The sequence below is a fragment of the Pinus tabuliformis genome, chromosome J, assembly GCF_031772625.1.
Source record: "Pinus tabuliformis cultivar Carrire ecotype Pingquan chromosome J, CPIR1, whole genome shotgun sequence".
NCBI classification, from domain to species: Eukaryota; Viridiplantae; Streptophyta; class Pinopsida; order Pinales; family Pinaceae; genus Pinus; species Pinus tabuliformis.
The window spans coordinates 1,534,062,640-1,534,076,606 of record NC_142295.1 but is presented as its reverse complement, the minus strand read 5'-3'; the positions used below and the strand labels follow the sequence as shown (position 1 = coordinate 1,534,076,606).

At 39.0% G+C, this 13,967-nt stretch overlaps 1 protein-coding gene across 1 annotated transcript in view; it reads right to left on the bottom strand.

The window, feature by feature from the left end:
* LOC149233367 (uncharacterized) overlaps positions 1 to 13,967 on the bottom strand; it is a 300,157-nt gene that overhangs the window by 144,877 nt on the left and 141,313 nt on the right. The window lies entirely within an intron of this gene.

The window sequence follows — 13,967 nt, the reverse complement described above, 5'->3', positions numbered from 1 at the left end:
ACTAACATAATTACTTCTTTCAGCAAGACAGATAGAGATTATGATGTCTCTTCCTGCGAGTGATCCTTTGATTTGAAATAATGTATCAACATATTTACCAAAGGTTTCAGGAAACCTTTCATCTCTCATTTTTGGACTACACTCAATTTCTTTATCGTCAACGGTTGACTCCATTTTTACTTTGTTAAGATGAACTTGGGATTATTTTTTTTAATTATTTTTTTTAAGTAATTCCTTTATTTTTTATATATCTTTTTCAAATATTCTCCTTTAATGTGGATTGTTAAAAACTTGAATACCCTTTTATTAAAAAAATACTCCTTTATATTGTTGCCCTCTATATATGTATGTATTTCTTTATATTAAGACCCCTTTTCAAAATAACTTTATTATCTTATAATAATAATAGTTTCACTTCTTTTTTTTTAAATAATAAATTGGTCCCTTTTTTTATATACTTAATTACTTCCTTGATAAATTTTAAATGTCACCCCACTTAATAAATATAAAGGTCACATTTTTTCATACGACACGGTCACGAAGTTAAAATACCATGGGCTATTACCATGGGTTTTTTTTAAAACCTCCGTTAAAATGTTCTCCACGTAAAAAGTAAAACATATTCCTTTTGTTTTTTGTTTTTTGTTTTTCGTTTTTTTTTTCTAACTTTTTTAAATACTATGGGCAGTTACGATGGGTTGTTTTTAAAACCACGGGCTTCTCCACGTAAAAAGTTTTAAATATACCTGGTATGAGATTTTGTATCCGTTTTGTTTTCTTTTACTTTTTTTTTCTTTTTCTTCTTCTTTTTTTTATTTACTTATATTAATTTTTTTGGTTAATTTTTTTTTATGGCCAAAGGCCTAGAAAAATGGAGAAAAGCAAAAAACTCCCAAATTCTGAGCAAAATGTTTCAATTGTACGGCAACAAGGTTGATGAATTTCGATAGCCAAAGACCTGGACCGGAGAACGAGCTCTATGCACCGGTTAAGCAACCTAGAGGACCGAACTGCTCTGATACCAAATGAAGCGAACAAAGTTCCTTCTATAAATTAATTACTCCAAAAGACTTGGAATATGAAATTATCCATTGAGGATATAAATATTATATTAAATATGTGAATAAAAATGAGAATGATTAATGATTTACAAAGAGAACGAGAGGCTTGCTTATATACCAAGCAAGTGTCTCTTCATGAAGAGTCATGTCTCATTTAGACATGCCTCTTCAACCTAATTACTATTTAACTAATAATTAATTATGATTATTATCATTTACATTACATTTATATTATTTATATATTTTATTTGTTACATATGAGATGATTACAAATGAGAATGAGGGTCTGCTTATATACCCTTGGCAGGTGCCCTTCATGAATAGTCATGTCTCTAAGACATGCCTCTTCATTACTAACTAACTAACCATTAGTTAATTAGTTATTAATTATTATTATTATATTTATATTTATTATTTTTGTATGAATTATATTCATAATGGTGACCAAATGGAATTATTTGTCTTATCCATTGCCCCAAACACTGATTGGCTTGAGTCATGTGAACCTAAAAGCATTCTTTCTCTTCCAATGTTGACTACGCACTTCTTGTTACATGAAGGGTCAAGTTTCCAATCTCATGAAGATATATGCCAAATGTTAGATGTGGCCCTTCGAGAGGAGGAAGTTATTGAATATGGTTTTAAGCTTGAGGAAGAATGTCTTATTGATGCATACCTAAAGGATGGTGCCAAAGAAGAGCCCCGTGAATTGGAAAGCATGTCCTCTAAGGATAATGAGGAAGATCTCAACCCCGAGAGCCTTCAAACATTGCAAGAATGGATGATGGAATATGAAAAGTCTTGCATGAAACTGATAGCCACATATAACTCCCAAGATATTTTCTCCTACTATTGTGAGCAATCGAAAAGGCTCTGTAACACAAAGAATGAATATAAAGAGAGTCCTATCGATGACCTTCTTCTTGAGGCATTTTATCAAAATCATGTAGTAAATACCTTGGAGATCATTCTTCGGGAACGAATGAAGGAGGAAAAGTCCTCCCTATCTAAAGAAGAGAATGAATGGCATCCTAACCAACACCAAATATATAGTGAAGAATGGGAGGATTCTGAGGAAGATCATGATAGTCAAATAAACGAAGAATCTACGAGTGACTTTTGGGCTGTTGATTGGGGAATTGGGTATGATTATAGAAATGAAGACCCCATGGTTTCTCAAGTCCATAAGAATGAGCTCAGGGAAGAAGAAAATGCTCTGCCCCTTCTGAATAACAATGTTGGTCCTTATAAAGCCCTTCCTAGTGGTTGGAAAGGTCTCTTCTTTATGTTCCAAGATGATTCAATCAAAGAAGAGCCTTCCAAGATTGTGGGAAATTCTGATGATTCTAATATAGAAGAAATTGAGGAAGATGCTTCCATAGGCCATGCCACCGATAAAGGGTTTTTCTTCATGTTTGAGCGTTCCTCCCCTGCCCTGGAAATAGATTGTTGTGATGATGTTCATTCTAGTCTTGATGAAGAGTTGTTTTCCCCTATGAAGAACCAAGAATCATGGTGTTTCCCCAAATACAATGATGAGTCCACTTCTTGTTTTCCCAATGACCAAAATAGCATCATCCTAAACATGTCTGAGTCTTTCACTCCTTCCAACCTTAAGGATGATAGGCCCGAGATAGTTCTTCATCAAAGATTCATATACTTGGTCATTGACATTTCCATTCCCTGGTTGGAGGATCAAATCCAATCCTCTCGACTAGTGTCTTTTCCTTCTTCCAAGGTTCCTTTCTATGGCATATGGGTCTCTTGTTTTCCCACCTCCCACCCTCACAACCCCTCATATCATTATTCCCATTTGTATTGTCAGGTGCGCTGCAAAAATAATCATGGAAGCATGCATTCTTGTATTGATCAATTGACATGTTGGTTGCATTGGGTCTATGATTATACCTAGCACTTGACATTGTATGTTATGCATGTTAGAGTAGGATGCATCGCATGTTGATTTTGCATTAGAACTAACCTCATATGATATTTCTCATGGTAGATTAGATACATTTAAATTAAAATTTTCATATTTTAATTTTTTGTTGATTTTACGGCCTAACACTAAGCATGGGTGATCATAAGACACCGTAAAAAAACATGTTTCCACGTGGGTGTAGTCGTTGATATGTGCAAGTAACAGGTCTACAGTAACCAAGAGATTGTTGGAGTTCTCGTGACCTCCCGTTTGAATAGCTTCGTCCACTTCTTCGAGAGATCACATCCCAGTTGGAGCGAGATGTTACCACCATTTTGTGGCTGATATCCCTAGAAGAAAAAATTTCTCCAAGATGGTCCTCAGTTGGTTGCCAACAACCCCTTGCAGCCACCAACTAACTCATTGTGCCATTTCTCTGCCACCTGAGCCAGCCATGTGGTCCCTCACCCATCTGCCATGATCGTATGTTTGAAGGTGGGCCTCCCGAACCTAATATATGCATTGTCATTTGGTAATTGAGTGTTATAGTTTGCTTATCATGGATACTTTTGGGCATGGATTAATGGGGGAATTCAGCAAAAAGAATGGGTTAGGTCTGTGTTTTTGTACCCTAGAACCCATTTTGGATGTTAACCTTAGATTCTAGTCATGTGCGATCTCTTTCATTGGCCATTTGGCTTTAGGGATGATACTTCATGGGAAACCTTGATTTTGGTTGCGTGGTCCCACTCCCTCTGCTAATTTTGGGTAGCATCGGATGTGCTCTAGCTCCGAAATTTTGTGGAGGGGCTAGAACACATGAGATCTCCAGAACCCAGAAATCGTTTGGAGAAATTCTACCCAGATGAGGAGTTATTAAAATAATTAATAATTTTAATGACTTCCTAAGTCTAAACATACGAAAATAAAAATATTAATGGGCATTAATAAAAATATGGGTGAGAAGGTTCTAAGAAACAAAGATCAAGTCTATTTTAATCTTAGCCATTGATTAGAGATTAGATCACGGCCGTTGATTCATCAACAAGAAAAGTATAAGAGGAGGCTTGAGGGTCAATTGGAGATACACCAAGAGATCAAAGAGTTCAATTTTTCTAGGGCGTGGTTTGCTGAGAAAGTCAAGCTAAGTGATCTGAGTTGCAATGGGAGGGGCAGTTCGGCAGAGGAACTTCAGTCCAAGGTCAAGGATACATAACAAAGAGGAAGAGCAACAGGAGGAGAGACAACGCAGCTCCAAAGAGGGTGACGCGGAAGCTAGTGGGGCTGATGCAGAAGCTAGAGGGACTAACGCAGAAGCTAGAGAGGCTAACACAGTTCCCTAGAGGCAGCGTTGGGGTTTTCTATGGGGCAGAGAGAGCAGCAGTTCAGCATATCGACTTCTGAGCAAGGAAAGCTCACTGGGAGGATGACGCAGCTCCTAGAGGAGGTGACGCAGTTCTAGCGCAGAGCTTGGAGCAGCCATCGTTGCCTAGCATTGGGAACAACAGTTGTCATCTGTGGAGTTTGACCATCCAGTTGTTGGATTGCCAAAATATCTGTCTCTAGATAGAGGTACTTCTGCCAGGTTTATTCTATGTTGGGTGAGCCGGATTTGGCACCCTAGTTGTATTCAAAAATCTGCTTAACAATACAAACCCTCTATATGTTGCACCAGTTTTACCGAATTGGGTCTTTCTGGGGATGATTGTCCAAAAATAACGGTGTCCCTTGTGTGATTGTCTCAATTTATTTCAGTTCATGATCTGTATGTATGTGTAAGCTGCAATAATGTTTTCGTCATTGTTTAAGTAATTAAATAACTTGTTGAATATAAAGAACAAGTAGGAGATGATAAACCAATGATTGCAATAGGATTTCTGATGTGTAAATTCAGAAATTCTCACACCCTCATCCACATATATTGCTCCCTTTTCACTCATTATAAACCCATTCACCATTTCTCCCACCTGGGTCCACATTCTTCCACTAGGTCCACATAGGGTTAGCCTTCTCCCTCCCCTTGCCCACACTTGGGTCAGGCCTGCAATGATGCCCCGGAGGTTGATGCAGCTAAAAAAAGTATAATCATAATTAGCCACATTCAACAGGAAATGTACCACAAAATGCAAAAGATGGTCGGGACAAGCACATTCAGCACGTGGGCAAAAGCCAATACATGAGCTCTACCCCATCATCATGGCCATCACCCTGGTTTCTACAGGCTCTATGAGCCTCCTTCATCATATAGGAACCCATGATTGTCCCAACCCCTAGTGGGCAATGAACAGCCCTACCTTAAAAGGGGTATCCACTGTTATATGTCACACATCATGCTCTTGCCGCTTGAGCCCCGAGTAGTTAATTGAAGAAAAATCAAAAAGAGACAAAAGGCATATAAAGAAGGGTGGAAAAATCAAGCTCAGGGCACCTCATGTACCACGATTTCTCCCTCTTATACATTATATACCCAAGTACGGGCTTCCCTTTTACTAGCTACCTTTGTACCTTAGCATGTGGCCCAAGGTTGCCCCTTTTAATTCCCTACTCCATTCATCTCTTTCTCACATGCCACCACCTTTTAAAGGATGTACCTTGGAGACATATTATCTCGTTTAGGAGTATAAACCACCTAATGGGATACTTGAATAACCCCATTTGGAGTTGGGAGACATTAGCACATGCCAAAGCCCATTATGGAAGGGCAGGCCATTATGAAGTTCCCACCTGTTGCCCATGGTTTGTAAGCTCTTTTACTCGATTTCCTTGATGACTTGTTGTACTGGAAAGCAAGGGGACGCATTGGATCTTATGCGAGATTGCAGGTGGTCTCCATCTTGGGTTTGGTCTCCCTATACGAGGTCCTAACCCTCTAGAGGGCTACATTGGCACATGTAGGGTGTGTGTTGAGATCCATGGGCCTCCACAGCAGTAGACAGCACTCCATGGATCCCCAAAGATGTTCAGAGATTGCTCGAGATTCACCTATTGGACGAGGAAAATGCACCAGGTTCACCAACCCCACAGATGTACCATGCACTTGGAAAATGACCCAGGACTTGTATGTTGATGTGGCATCACTAACACCATCATCTAAGCCCTTACAGATGGTCCACAAGCATCTTCGACTTACTTGGAAACCCATGAGGTCATTTGTGTGCCCCCATAGCCATTGGGATAACCATAGGTTTATTATGTGGAGAACAAGGGGCCAACCCCTTGTCCATTACTTTTCGATGTCCAACTCATCATTTTGGCACTTATGGAGTTCAACTGGCCTCTTGGGAGGCTTATTATTTTATTTATAAGCTAGTTTGGTGGGCTTATCACCAATAGATAGTTATTTGCACATTATTTTAGTTGATGGGCTAATGTAGGCTCAAATTAGGTAATTCGAACTCCTAATGAGTGTATAAATAGGAAACATGAATTCATTTGCATCATCACTTTGGATTGGATCATTCTTCTCTCTTGAGAATTTCACACTTTTTTGTGGAGGATGGATTGGAGCATGGATGAATTTTGATGTTTGGATTGGATATGTTCTCTTACATGTAAGTACACACATTTAATGCTATTCTTGTTTTACTTTGTCATGTGCATTGAAAAGGATTTTCCTATACTAGGGCTAATTGTTAAATTACATAATTGCGAAATTGTGGAATTATTGTTTCTATATAGCATCTCTCAATGTATGGGCTATGTTGAATGAAAACTCCTAGGGATAATTATACCATTGAATTTATCTTGATAAGCCATCTCTTTTTGAAAAGAGAAGTGTAAAATCCTTAAGGTCACTTCTTCTTGCCGTAAAGGCCAAGCGGAGTAGTCCTTAAGGCCTCCTTGACCGAGAAACAAAGTCCTTTCTCATCATTCTCCTAGACTCCATTCTCCCCAAAGGATTAAGCACTGGTCTACAAATCAATGTTTTAAAACTCCGACTCCGACTCGGTATCGACTCATATGATCAAAGTAGGCTCGTGAATATATCCATTATATCAAAATGGCACCTAGTGCACTGTCCAATAGATACACGATGTTGATATAGAGATCAAAACAAAAACACATAACCAAAGAGGCTATAAATGGCCTCTACAACAAAAGTCTGTGACCAGTACTACTAGCAAATGCTAGAGTTGCCAACATCATCTGGCTCAGTGTTACTTGGGAGCAGGAGCGAAAGTGGGGAGCGAGAGCGAAAACGGGAGTGGGAGTGACATTTTCAGAAGCTCCTGGTTTGGGAGCGAATCCCAGAAGAGTTCGACAACCAATGTCACTAACATCAAGGTACATAGAGGGATTGGTGCTCTTGATTAAATACGAGTTCCATACCCTAATACATGACAAAATTCAATGGAAACATTGCAATCCTCCAATCCTGAAATCCTGAAAAACTGATAAGTCTGCTGGATTTTGAATGAAATCTAAAATTCTACTTTCTCCATATGAAATCCAATGAGGCCGGAACCATTCTCAAACATCCTGAGTCATTTCATGGTAATGTTAAAAATTTAAATAAAAGGATGAAAATGAAGATTAAGGAGAATGTCACTTTTACTTTAAGAATTTAACATTACCATGAAATTTGAATAGCATATCAATACTAGGAGAGGGGAATGGACCCCAAATAGCACTTAACCAATTTAGAAAACACCTTGGAGTCCCCAACAATCAGCTAAATGTTAAAAAGTTAAAAAAAATTAGAAAAATCCCTGTTTTTTTGGGTGACTGGCCGGATTTAATGACTCGGCCGAGTAGATGTGGAAACGGCCGAGTTGGCCGAGTCAGCCATGACTCGGCCGAGTCATTCAATGACTCGGCCGAGTCAGCCATGACTCGGCCTCCCGAACCGTTTCCTCCACCGAGTCATATTTCTGGGCAGTGAAACGGATCAACTCGGCCATTTCCGTTTCGAATCGGCCAAATTTTAAAACTATGCTACAAATACGTGATCACTCAAAGAACATTTTTCTTCATCTTTTCCCCTCTCTTCTAGGTCTAGTCAAGTTGGGTCACCTAGGGTATCATTTTCCCGACAAAGTAGCCATAAAAAAAGTTTGATCCTCTACTGCACTAGTGTGTCTTCAAAGTCTCCTCCAAATTTGAAGAAATTTCGACGGTGGGATTGTGATATATCCCAAGCCCTAGCTCTGAGATCAAACTTTTCCCTGGTGTTCCCTAGGCTAGTACCTCATAGGATCAATTTGACACCTTTAAGTGGAAATTCTTGTTTTCATCCTTGCCCCTTCCTTGTCTGGGTTAAGATCATCATTGGTTGCTAAACTCCCTCCCCTCAACCTACGTTGGGTTCACTTGGTCTCGTATGGTCCAATACCTTGGAAAAGTCAAGTTCTCAAGAACCACTTGGGATACCAATTTCAATAAGGATTTTAGGGATTGGGAATCCCCTCAATCCAACCCTTAAATCCTCACCTCCTTCTCCTAGAAAGCCTTGTAGCTTACTTACAGAGCAAGCAAGCTCCATTCTTGACCTCCTTCTAAGAAATGGATCATTAAGGTCACTTCACATCCATTTGTTGATTCATCCTTCACAAGTGACTTTCCATATACCGAGTCTCCTCCCATCGGTGTAAGGAGTCTAGGTTGAGGTGACAGTGGACTAAGTCTCCATTGTTGCCCTTGATCTAGTTGTCCCTTAAGGAGTCCCTTTAGGCCCCATGCTAATTTGAGCAGTAATTAGGCCATTAGGCCCATGTCGTGAAAGTGTTGACTTTCATTCATCTAACAATGTTGAGCATGTAAAGTAATTATTGTTGTTGGTTGTAGAGGCCAGAAGATCTACTAGCTATAGATTGCCTACAAAGATTCATGATCAGAGAATGTACAGCTACTGCCAATGTTATAAAGGATTGTTGTTGTTAAGGAGACTATGATAGACTTGTCAGAAGTCTGATTGAGTTTATGTATGTCTAACATTGTGGGTGTTGCAAAGTTATATTGTCAGCTTATTGTTGTAGTTGTCTTACATTATCTTGTGTCAGGGTTTGTGGTTATAAGTGTGAAGGAATGTTGATGTTACCATGTACAGTTGATGTCCATTGATGCCATGTAAAGCTGAGTAGAGATCCTTGTGTTTAGTATTAAGCCAAAGTATATGAGTGAATATTGTGTATGTTGTTGGTATGTGTTATTGGTGCTTTGGCATGACTAAGCCAGAGTGAGTTGAGGATGTTGTTAGGAGTTGAGGATGAGCCAGTGAATAATGGAGTTTGTTAAGCGATTAAGACACCTCATGAATCAACATAGCAATACATTAGTTGGTTCTTTGGACTGTAATGCTTTTATAGACCGAAGAAAAAGATAGAACAACAGACCCTTCTCAAGAGGATTCCATGCTATTCTACTGGTGGAGCACCGGAGGGATATGAAAAAAGAACAGGAAATAGAAAACAGGTTCTTTGCACTTCGATTAGACTTGATGATAATGAAGATTACAGTGGATGTCATTCAAAAATTGGAGTAATTAGACTCACATTTTTCCAAGGTGAACCAATCAGATTGGAGGAGTTTAAATTGGGCCCTAAAACCATCAATGCTTCCCCTAATACAACACGAGTTCTTGGAGCACCCTTGTGGAGGGGTAAGACTTGTAGTTGCCTCCCGTCTTAGCGAGATCATAAGGTTAACTCCACCTATACCTCCTTGCAATGATGACATTATGAAGAAATTTTTCTGGCTAATAGTAGAAAGTTTTCAAGGGTTGCATAACATCGAGGATGCTACACTTGGGAAGCTATGCAAGATATTAAAAATCATGGTCGAAGTCAAATCATATGCCATCATGATTGATCTAGAGTGCAATGATTTGACTCTTCAAATGTTTCAACACTTATTCGCCTACGTTAAGGAACATCATCCGAACAGTGTCAAAACAAGCATCGAAACTATTTTGTCTTCAGTTATGGGTGACCACGATGCCATTGCAGGCAGCTTCAATCCAAGTTGTTGACCATTTGGAGAAAGGAACATATTATCTCACTTGTTGCTTATGAACTAGCAAAAGGGTTGGCTCAGCAAAACATGAGACTGTTCAAGAGGCAGTTAACCAAGGAAGAACTGATGAGGATGCAAGTTACAAGAAATTCCAACCAGAGTAAGGACCACAGGAGGAAGGAGAAAATTTGTTCATCTAATCACTTGAGTGGTGTTTGTAAAGAAAAGGATGCAAGGGATCAAACAAGCAGCAATTAAGGAGGGAAATTCTTTGCTTCAACTACACAAGACCTTGGGAGCCTAATCACTCATGCTCGGTTAAAATGGTAGAGATGATAGGGAAAAACAAGAGGGGATTCCTTCTGATAATTCCGTTGAGAATGAGATGGATTTTTCTACTATAGTTGAGTCCATTGAATTTCATGAGAACACCCTTGAAGGGTATAAGCAATCATGTGATTCACCTATGCATCCATGTTTGATGGATGAAAATGGTCAACATAAGGAAGAGATAAATGAAACTCCTAGTGACTAGTAGAGTGTGAATAAGGCCAAGGAGAAAAGCACACAAATGTGCATGAACATGAGGATTATGATATACATAGTGTACATTATGAGCCATCTTTAGAGAGCCCGTTGAAGGCTCAAGTTGGAGCCATGGTCGAGGGAGTTGAGTGTTCGTTTTTGTAGCATCGAAGGTGTTCTAGTCTCAAAACTTTGTGGAGAGGCTAAAAAACATGAGATCTCCATAACCCAGAAATCGTTTCTGGAAATTCCACCTAGAAGTGTCTTAATTATATTATTAACCTATTTTTATGTTTCGTAAGTCTAAACTTAGGAAAATTGGTTAATTAATCAGAATTAATTGAGATAAGGTGTGAATCATCTAGAAACTCAAACAGATCAACAGGGAATTAATTTTGGCCCTTGATTAAGTTTTAATCTTGGTCATTGGAGATCCAACAAAGGATTATAAGAAGAAGTTGATGGGTAGATGGAGAATACACTTGTGAGAACCACGGAGAGTTCAATTTCCTTGGAGAGTTCAATTTTCCAGAGAGCCAGCAGTACCAGAAGAGTTTGAGCTTCAGTAAGGAAGCAGAGACAGTGAGGTTGGAGGAAGCTTTCCAGATCCGGCGAGTGCATTTGCAGAGAGGCAGAGATAGCTACAGTGAGGTTGAAGCAGGGGCTGTGCGGAAGCCTCTAGAGGCAATTCGATTTGTTGAAAACTGTAACTAGGTTCGGTATTCATAATGACATGTGTAATTGTGATTTTATGTAATTGATGTAAAGAAGAAAATAAAATTATTTTTGTAGTACTTGAATCATGGGCTTCATGATCATGGAATTTTATTATAGTTAAGGTTCCCATTGTGAACCTTTAGGTTTTGTTATCAAGTCATAAAAGTCAAATTGAGTCAATGTCATGTATGAAGGACCCTTCTTGGGCATGTTACATTTTTGTATGAGTCATTAAAAGAATAAGAAGGCCCTCCAAGACCAAGCAAAAGCATCTCCTTCAAGTCAGCTACAAGATGGAATAAATGATCTTCACCAAAGGACATGTCGGCTCACCCTCACTCAAGTCGACTTATTTGATGAGAAAACCACTATAAATAGGGCAGCTCAGCTTTCATTTGAGGCAGAGATTTTTGGTCAAGCAAGTCTGCAATTAGGAGTGCAAAAAACACTTAGAAAGGAGTCTTATAGCCAGCGAAAGGAAGGAAGGAAGAGCGAGGTTGTTTGGGACTATTTTAGGGTTGATCTCCACTCACACGTGCGAAGAAAAGGAGTGTCACTGCTACAGAAAAGGGCCAAAGTTTCCTTGCTATGCTAGAAGCCAAATCAAGAAGTATTTAAGTCAATTCATCAAGCCGAGTTGGAGAAGAAAGCCATTCAGTCCAAGCGAAGGAGATTAAGGGGTTGAATCACCATATATCTCTCACATGTGTTGCAACTAGGGTTTCCAAGGAGGCCGAAATAGGGTGCAAGTCTGAAGCAGAGAAAAGGAAGCCGAATTTTGAAAGGTAGTCGAGAAGGAGGAAGAAGCAAAGGTTTGACTATTGTTGACTCAAGCAAGAAGAATCTCATCAAGGAGGCTTTGTGTCTTGGTCTTGGAGTGGCAAATAGGTCAAGGGTCTTGGTCTTGGTCTTGGTATTCATCAATTGAAGTCTCTATAAGAAGAAGAATTTGATTGGGTTTTCCTCTCAATTGGGAGAGGTTTTGGCCCTAGCTGATAGCCTACATTGTGTGTCTCTTGTCTCTATGGTTTATGCATTGGTAATTGTTTGATGAAGAAGAACACCATAATAACATAAGTAAAAGAAGATCCTAATCTAAGACGTGAAAAGCATTCACAAGCAGTTATCTATCATAGAAAAATCACCTAATTGCAATGCCCTAGATTTCTCAACATGGTATCACAGCTAAGGTGACAAAGTCAAGGAAGGGCATCTTATGAAGGGAAACTAAAGGTTCAAATCTCAAGGAAGGCATCAAAGCGAATCTAGAAGTCAAGATCTATCAAGAAGAAGTTTACACTAAAAAGAAGTCTTGGAATCCTCAAGTCATCTCATGAGACCTCAAAGACCCTAGTCAAGTTGAAGGACTTATACATTAAGTTCTTTTCTAAAGAAGCAAGACCAAGAACGTTGGCAATCTCCCTCTCGTTAAAGTAAGGTTCTTACCATTGAAGACATCATCAAGAAGTCATCATTGATCATCATCATCAAAGACATCACCATCAAAGGATCCAAAGAAATCTCCCTCTCTGTGGGATCAAGGATCATTCTTGAAGAAAACTTTCTTCATCAAGGAGAAGTTTTCTATTCTCTATATCATCATCAACATCAAGGAAGCTGCAAGGAGGAGCATCTATCAAGTAAGTATATTTATGTCCACATCTGAATCCGTCAAAATGTATTTTTGCAAGGAAAGCAACAAATTGGTTGGGGCTACTAACTATCTTGCATGGAAGAAAAGGATAGATCTAAATCTCATTGAAAATGAGGTTATAGAACATGTCAAAGGATCTATCACTAAACCAACAAAGGAAGATGCTCAAGCGCTTGCGAAGTATATGAAAGGGGAGGTTAGGGCTCAAAGGATTCTCATAGAATCCATCAAGGATCCTCTCATTCCATATGTTTCAAAACTCGAAACTTCAAAAGAAATCTATGACAAGCTGGTAGAGTTGTATTCTGTAAGCATTGTTGGAGAAGTCATCTCATTAAGGCAAGAACTCTACAAGCTAAAGATGTTGAAAGAAGAAGGAATAGCCTCATACTTTATGAGGATATATGAAATCAGGGATCAACTTCAAGATTTGGGAGAAGTCATGTCTGATAGAGAAATGACTACAGTTGTACTAAATGCACTACCGGAGGAGTGGGGTAACTTTACTTCAAGTATTTATGGGAAGAAAGAAGCTACTCCATTCCAGGATCTATGGTCACTATGCAAGATTGAAGAATCTAGGCTAAAGGCAAAATCTGATGTAGGATCAGGTGAACAAAATCAAGCTTATGCTACAATGACAAGAAGAAAGGGAAAATTTGGAAAGTCTGGTTCTCAGAAAAAGAAAAGGAACATGGCTAAGATTCAATGCTATGGATGTCAAGAATATGGGCATTACAAAAGAGATTGTCCTAAGATCAAGAAGGACAATAACAAAAGAGGAAGAGAAGAAGCCCATATCACCGAGGAAGTGGAGGAAGCTGAAAAGAAGAAGTCCAAGAAAGAGGAAGTAAAAGATCTCTATTATGATTGAGATAGTCTTTCTCTCCTAGCTCTTTTCAAGTTCTATTTTTCAAGTTTTCCTGTTGTAAAGTATAACTATTAGGAATCATGATAGGATGCATCATGGCATCATAAGAAGCATTAGGAGCAAGAGCTTGTGACATCATCATAGAGAAGCATGAAAGATGGTTGAAATTAAAGTCCATGGCAGTCACCCATGGAAGGATATAGCTCTTGAAAACCTCATTAGTAACATAGGTGGTACTTATGGGAAAAGAAAGAAAGGGTCATCTAG